Source organism: Tupaia chinensis, unplaced genomic scaffold (assembly GCF_000334495.1).
Source record: "Tupaia chinensis unplaced genomic scaffold, TupChi_1.0 Scaffold000207_1, whole genome shotgun sequence".
Classification (NCBI taxonomy): Eukaryota; Metazoa; Chordata; class Mammalia; order Scandentia; family Tupaiidae; genus Tupaia; species Tupaia belangeri.
This window is the reverse complement of record NW_006159682.1, coordinates 1287501-1296505: the sequence shown is the minus strand read 5'-3', so window position 1 is coordinate 1296505 and position 9005 is coordinate 1287501.

Here is a 9005-nt window from a genome sequence, read left to right as displayed (position 1 = left end):
CCGCCCCCGGCCCCCCCCCGCAGCGCCCCGGGAGCTGCGGGTTACCCGGCGGCCAGGCCCCCCAGGTCTTGGCCCTCAGGCAGCGGTCCCCGAGGAGGCGGCTGCCGTCCCACTGGACGGTTCCGGCGACCTGTGCCTGATGACTGGGCTGGAGGGCGGCGTGGGAGCAGGGGCAAGCGGGCGGGTGAGTGCCCAGCTCTGCAGAGGGGGGCTGGCGGCGGGACGCGGCCCGGGCTGGAGGAACACCGGCCCCACGCCAGTGCCAGAACTCCCTTCCTCCTCCCCCCCTCCCCCTGTGACAGCTGAGGACAGCCGGGCTCGGAGCCTTGCGCCCAACTGCGGGGAGGCGAATGCCTCTTTAGCTTCTTAGCCCCTTAGGCTATTCGGGGAGTGGCCGATGGTTTTGCCTTTCCCCCCATAAATTAACAGATGTCCAAGACTGAAAATGCACATTCATTTGGAAAAGCCTCTGACCAGTGAATTACGTGTGGGGTGCGCAACCCCCAGGGAGGTGTCTTGTTTTTCAACTCGGAATAGTTGCGAAAATCTACTGGGATCTTCAGCAATGCCTCAAAAAAAGTAAAAACTCCCCAGATCTGCATATAGACCTCTAAAATAAGGTTCCAGTGAAATGTTTTTCCATCTGCTGTAGAAACAGTGTGTGTGCTTCAGGTGTTAGGATGTGGGTTTGGAATATTTCTGTGCAGTCTTTAATCCTCAAAGACATTAAATAACAGCATGGTAACACACCCGGCAACCGAACAAAGGTTATCTTTGCCACCTCAGCACCTGCAAAAGCACAAGTATAACTCACATATTTTGCCTAATGACTTCTAAAATGGCTTCTGAACTGTCCAGAGGTACCAGCACAGATGGGAAGGGGCGCAGGGACGGAAGGCTAATCCGTACATTTTGTGAGACTACATGGATATTACACTTCAGTTCCACCTCACCTCTCTTCCAGCCCCCATCCTCATAAGTCGGAAAAAATTTAGTGTAGGCCTATTCAATAATTCTATACACAGCCTTCTTCTCTTCCCTCACATCTCCCCACTAAGGAAAGGGGGAGGGGGCATAAAATGACCAGCCAAAAACATCAGCTCTTTTGGGGAGGAAGTAAAAATACCACCAATCCTTATCCAACCACACGTCATTTCTTTTGAGAACTAAGAAGAAACCCTACATGCAACCAATGCTTTAAAAGAAATAATTTGCCAGAACCTCAAACGCCATTTAGTGGTATAATTAAAGTGATGTGTTTTAGCATGAAAAAAATGGGACACTTTCTAGGATTAATAGGTGAAAAACTCAAAAATCTTCCTGAAAGTTTTGAGAGACAGAGGTTTCTGTTCTTCTTTATATTTCATCAGTACAGAAGTAACTTAGAAAATAAATGGATACTTTATCTTGACTATGCAAAGCAATACCATGCTAGCCAATTTTATTTTAGTTCTGTGCCTTAGATTTTCAGATCAGTCATATGAATAGTCAAAGTTCACATATGAAGGAAAACTGCCAACATCTTTTAGTGCTGATTTTAAATTTAGAAATGCAACCAATTTTTTTTTATCACAACCATATTAAAAAACAGTCCACTCCCCTGTTCCTTCTCAGTGAACAGTTTGCACCATTTGTTTGTGAAGAAATCTGTCCTGAGCTTATATCTGAGGCTTTGGAAATGATTTTCTAAAAAATTTCTGGTCTTCAGGAAAAATTATTCTATAATTTGGTTATTCTGTGTGCAGCTAATATAGCCATCTCCTTTCACATCTTGGAACTACTATAGTGTACATTTTGGGCCCAAACAGTTCTTATCTCATAGCTTTCTTCTCCAGATATTTTTATTAAGAAGCGACTGTCCTCAATGATGAAGCAGCTTTCTAATACCCATGCTACTAATTCAGGCACTTCAGACCAATCCTGTAAAGGCCATTTAAAAATGAATATGCATTTCTTTTGTCAAAGTTTGGAACAGATATGAATAAATATTAACGTTTGAAAGATCTAGAGTAATTAATTGGCAAATCAGTAATGATAGTACAACGTGGGGATGATTCAAGGTGTAATAAGAATACTCATGAGTAAATAATATCAAATTATCAGGTTAAGTAGCATTTGATGATTCAGGGCATGAAATTCCTAATCTCAATATTCAAATAAGCAGTGGTATATATTGTGGTATGCTTTTTAACTGTGAAAGATACTATCATATAATAGTCATAATGAGATATAAAAGTAATTGATCATACCAGAATATCATTTTCAATATTAAGTAAAACATAACTAACAACAGCTGCTTTTTGGTTTTGGTTTTTAATATTTCACTATACTATCACTTATAGTTTTGGGCTGTCTTCCATATGTTTTAAAAACTATTTCTATTATCTTATCTCCATATTTTAGGTGATGAACAGAAATAGCATGTAGAAATTCCAATTCTTCTTTATTCCTGCTTCTTCAGCCATATGTCTTCACAACCATTACTTCAACTTTTAAAATCATAATTAGTGATGCTAAAGCGTAATTATTATCCCCATTAATTAACATTTATCATACACCTACAAGGGAAAAGGATTCATTCTGTATTTTATTTAAAATAATGTGGGGGAAAATGTGTAGATATTTGTATATAGCAGTTGTGTATTTATATTTGGAATAGACATTAGTTGAAATGTTAAATATTTCATATTTTGACAATGCTAAGATTTTTCAGGATGGAAACAAGATCTCCAAAATCACGTTTAATTTTTGGCCTTCAGAAAATAATTTAATATATTTTAATTTGCTGTATTGAGATAGAAATAATTGTTTTAACTAATAAAAAGTTAAATTGTTAATATTTATAGAAAAGTATGAAAACAAGACAATGATATCAAATCCAAACCTTTTTTTTTAATAAATTATATTCCCTTATAAAATTATATATTTTAAATGTAGTACTTGTTATTTTATAGTTATATTTTGCACTTGGCATATGGACCAAGGTTTTCTATGGTTCTTTATAAGCATCTAATTGGTACTATGCAGGTCATTAAAATAATGCTTTTTGGTCCTGTCCTATATGAGTATTTTTAATGTATGTAAGCATGTTGAGATACTTCTTACTAAAGTTCAGTTCTGAATGAATTAATATTTTGAACAAATACTACCAATTGGCTTTACATTACTAGTTTAAGATGTTAAACATAAGATAATACTTTTTATAGGAGGGTGAGATAATTTTCATCAAAGGTCCAGGGAATAATAAAAATCTTTGAACTGAAAACACTAATGCCTGTTTTAGTTTTACCTAAGTTATTGTTTCAAATATCTGTCGTGGGGCAAGTATATTAAAAGCCACTTAATAGTATATAACAATTTGGACATTTCAAATATTAGAATTGCAATAGTGATAAGAGGAAGATATTTAATGATTAAGATAGCCATGCCTTATAGATTAATATTAATGGCATGAAGGACAATTTGCTTAAAAAAAAAAAAAAAAGGCAAGGACAAAACAAGACCAGTAAAAGATATTTGCCCAAGAATCCAAAAGTAGAATAATACCGTAGTTTTTTTTTTTTTTTTTCATTTATTGCAATGGTAAATTTAAACTAATTTTCTTGGTATGGAACATTTTCTAGTTTCCTGTGAAGTTTTCTATCATTTTCATTTTGATAATGCTTTTAAAACACATAGCAAGGAAAAACCCACCAGTCATGGTCATATGTGAAAATTACATGTATGTTTTATGTAAATACAAAGACACATTGTCTACACGAAAAACAGCAAGCCCAACACCATTCTGTAAAGGTGAATGGATATAGTTTGCCATCTGGTCTAGACTGAAGGGCCGTGCAGTGTGAAGCAGGAGTAGTGGCCTCATGAGAGAGAGCACTAACTGACCGAATGCTGGCTAAGTTGCTGAAGAGTAATCAAAATGGCTCTGAGTTTGTCTAAACTGCCTGTAGCTGTTTACATATACCATGTACCTATTGGAAAAGCAAATAACTCTATGGAAAGATAGTTAAAAGAAGGAATATATAGAGACAGAATCATACATAATATCATCCGTTGAAGATGAACGATTGCCTTCAATTTCATTTTAAAAAGGCTCATTTGTCATGTTCTGAAGACTTAAACTGCACAGTTCTTCAAACATAGGATTACTATCTATAAACAATACATATCAACTTACTAACTTTCTAGTTTTTTAAATTAAAAAAAAAGTACTCCAATATACTTTTTAGTTCATCAGATCCTCTTGAAAGATCTTGCATCATACCCTAAGATCAAATACTGTTTTTCGTTTGCCAATATAAAGGAATTTTAAAGCTCAGTGCTTTCTTAGGAAAATATGATAACCTGAATTACCAGAATGTAGATAAGAGAATTTTTAGTAGCATTTTTTTGTCTTCTACAAACAAAAATATTATATTTACGATCAGTGTGAGAATCATTTATCATTAATACAGTGAAACAATACTTTGTATCATTGTTTTGAGTTTAAATACATAGAATTTAAATAATAGAACATTGTTTGGCTATTGTGAGGTTTCTTTATTCAACAAAACATGCTGAAGAGAAATCATATAAAACATTGGACAGAAAATTCAAGCTACTGAACAACGATGAATTAAATCAACTGACAGAAAAATGGGCTCCCACAGAAATCGTCTATTAACTTGGGGAAAAGGAGTGGTAAGAAAAAAATATTTAAATCTCTTTTCTATAGTTTAAAAGACAACTGGTCTCTTAATACTGTAGGAAATAAATTTCTAAATATGAAATAAAGGGCTATGAACATTTAAAAAACAAATCATCTGTTTAGTTATTGGTATTATAATTGGTCTAAGAGGATTCTCCAAAGATGTTTTAAAATAGTTATGAATATGTTAACATATAAAGAGTGTTCAGTAAAATCTTGAATTTTGTCATCATCTATAGGCTATTAAGTCATATATATATATATATATACAAAGAAAATAGGCAACACTTTGATGAATGTCACTTTTGGCACTTCTTAATTTATTCACTTATTAATTCAGCTTATATTTTAGAGAGAAAAAACACATGCAAGTTCATAAATTAATATTTATTTGGCATCTATATTACCTAATTTAATATTTATAACCCTTTCATGGATTGGGCTTTATTACCCCATTTTTCAACTCAGGAAACTAAGATGTGACATTGTTGAGTAACTTGTTTGTGGTCACAGGCTGGTAATTTATAGCATAAGAATATAAACTGACATCTTTTTCTACTTCACTATGGCCAGATGGAAATATCTTTCAGGAAAATTACCACATCAGTCAAATCAACAATCATATATTAAGGACCCATCATTATGGTCACTTAATAGGTTTATGATTTTGGGACTAATTATATCTGAGGCTTTCCACATCTGTAAAATGGTAGAAATTATTCCTAATTTCCCATGTTATTGTAAATAATAAATAAAATGTATGCAAAGCTCTTGGTACTCAAGAACTACTTGAGTACCAAGTAAATGGCAGCTGCTATTATGGAAATATAGAGTAACAGAAAATCATCCTTGACCTCAAGGAACTTATAAACCGTTTGTGTCCATCAAGTTCACATATGACACACAGGTAACAACTATATAGTAAGCAGGTCACAGTAGTGTATGTTACAGATTATCACAAGCAGCAGCCTTATTAGGGAAAACCTTATTACAGGGTAATGATCGATTTTATATATCCTACAGTAGAAAACTTCTCTTACTCAGAAGAAAAAGTAAAAGCTACCTGAAAATAATTATCTGTTTTTCTGGCTTGTGCTCTCTGAGGACACACATAGCTTAACAAACATATGAGTTGAACCTGGCAAGTGACTTCATGGATAGAAAATGTACTGTAAGTATACATGGGGTCAGATAGTGATACAGTGGCAAAACACAGTGCCATGTGAGGCTGACCCACATGAGAAGGTTCTGGGTTTGCATCCAGAGACCTCTCTGAGTATACTAGGCACACTTGTGCCCATGATCTAGGACAGGCTAAAGTTGGGGGGTGGACTGCAGATGGGTATTGTCTTTCTGTCTTTCTCTCACTCATGGAAGAAAGAAAAATAAAAACTTAAAAAAAAGCATACATACACAGGGATTCTGAAATATCTTTTATTATTTTGGAATAAATGAATATGATACTCTGATTCAGTATGGATGGAAAAATAGCAAGGAATTTCATAATCAGTACAAATAGGATCCATAATAAATAGTATAGGATAATAAATGGCCTTAGAGCCAAATAAATTTTATTCTACCTCTGGAACTTACTATATATGTCATCTTGAAACAGGCACTTAGGCTTTCTGACTTTCACTTTCCTCACTTGTAAATGGATACAATAAAATTTAGTTTACAGGGCTGTAATAATTATTAATGATATTTATTAATAAGTCACTTCAAACTCTCTGGAGCTTGGAAGGCTTCAACAGTTTCCTATGATTTTGATTTAGTTATATTTGTTACAAAGAATATCCCCGCTAGGTGACTGTGGCCCTGAGTAAACACAGAAGTCTGCAGATCAAAAATAAAAACTTCTGGGCCAGCCCATGGTATCGATGCAGCAGATCACACATGGCCACATATGGCCACACATGGCGTGGTTCCCAGACCTGGACATTGAGGGTGAGAGACACATTGGGTGAGTATGCATGTGTACCCAGGATCCTAAAAAGAGAGAGAGGTGTAGGAGAGCAGATTACAAGATGACTGTACCCCATGAGGGGTACTTTCTTAATTACACTCTCTCTTTCTCTATCTCCCTTTTTTTAAAAGAATTATTTTATTTGGGGACCAGCAGGTGGCTTGGTGGTTAAGGCACTGGACACTCCCATGGTTCAAGTCCTGGACCTGGTGGGTTCAAGTCCTGTACCTGGGGGCTCTCTCTCTTTTCTCTCTCTCTCTCTCTCTCTCTCTCTCTCTCTCTCTCTCTCTCTGTCTCTCTGATCAAATTAAAATAAATGAATGAATAAATCAATAACACTGAATAAAATAATTCTAAAAGGGACCAGCAGTTGGTGTAATGGCTATGTCGCTGGACTCCCATGTAGTCAACTGAGGTTTGTGTCCTGGACCTGGTGACTTAAACTCATGCCAGGCATGTGTGCGTGTGTGCCCAAGATCCTGAGAGGAGACTGGAGAAGGGATTGTGGCATGGCCATCCCTACTGGGGGGTGATTTCTTGCTTTCTGTCTCTCTGTCTGTCTCTGTCTTTCCGGTGAGCACACATGCCCTATAGCAAAAACCTCTCAAAAAATTATTAAAAAAGAGAATGATTTTTATATAACATATTTACTTATTTATTTATTTTAATTTGACCATAGAGGGACAGAATGGGGGTGGGAAGAGTGAGAAAGCAAGCTGCTAGGTCGAGGACTTGAACTGCAGTCAGCCATGTGGAAGTCCACTGCCTTAGCCACCACGCTACCTGCCAGCCTCTCTCTACCTCTCTTTTGTGAGCACAAGCACCTTCTGGCAAAATTTAAAAATGAGAATTAAAAAAAAATTTTAACTTTAGACTTAAAGTTATCACTCTAAGCAACTTTATAAACCTATGTGTCTGATCAATGCTGTACATTCAGTTTAATAATCACATATATAATAACCTATTATATATGAAATATTATTCTACATGTAAGTATATAAAAGTTACATAAGACACCATTTCAACCCTAAAGAAACTCGCAAAATGTCATATATAGAGTACAATAGACTATTAGGCACAATTAAGTCACAAAAGAAATAGTAAATTTGACCTGGAAAGTAATAATAAGTACTTAAGAGAAACTTAACTTCATTTTCAGAAAGTTACTCATGAAGAATCAAGTAAAATTCTGGGGACAGCAGGTGGCATGGTGATTAAGGCACTGGACTCCCACATGTCTGACCACAGTTCAAGCCCCAGACCTCCTAAAGGCTTGCTTTCTTATTTCCTCTCTCTCTTTCTGGAAAGCATATGTACCCTATAACACACACACACACACACAAATAATAATTTTATATATATATGTGTATATATATATATAATTCTTTTAAAAAATTAAGGAAACTTCCATTTCCAACAAAATTAAAACTAGATTTCCTTAAAAAAATTCCCAAAACAAAGCAAATAAATTACTAGATAAAATGTTTTGGGACTAGCAGATGGTGTGGTGGTTATGTCGCTGGATAACCACATGGCCAACTGCAATTTGATTCCTGGACCCGGTAGCTTCAAAATCACATCAGGTGCCTGTGCCTGCATGCCCAAGATCCCAGGAGGAGAATGGATTGTGGCATGGACATCTCTCCAGGAGGTGATTTCCTACTTTCCCTCTCACTGTCTCCATCTCTCTCGCTCTCTGGCAAGCACATGTGCTCTAAGGCAAAACCCTCAAAAAAAAAAAAAAATCTGGGGCCAGCTGGTATGGTAGTTAAGATGCTGGACTCCCACATGGCCAATTGCAGTTTGAGTCCCAGACTGGTGGCTTGTTTTCTCACTTTCCTTCTCACTCTGTCTCTTTCTGGTGAGTGCATATGTTGTATTGCAAATTTTAAAAAATAATGATAATAAATTTTAAATTAATTTTTTAAAGAATTATTTTATTTTATTTTTAAAATTTATTTATTTATTAAATTTGACCAGAGAGGGACAGAACAATAGAGAGAGAGAGAGAAAGTGCAAAAGCAAGCAGGCCACCAGGCATGGGACTCAAACCACAGTCAGCCATCTGGAAGTCTAGCATGCTTTACTACCACTTCACCTGCCAGCTCCAACTTTTATTTATTTACTTACTTATTTTTTAATTTGACCAGAGAGGGACAGAGAGAGAGAGAAGGAAAGTGAGAAAGCAAGTCACCAGTTCTGGGACTAGAACTGCAGTCAGGCACATGGGAGTCCAGAGCCCTTAACCACCACGCCACCTGCTGGCTCCAAAATTATTCTATTTTTAAAAACAATTATTTTATTTAAATTTATTTATTTATTTAAATTTGACTAGAGAGGGATAGAGTGGGA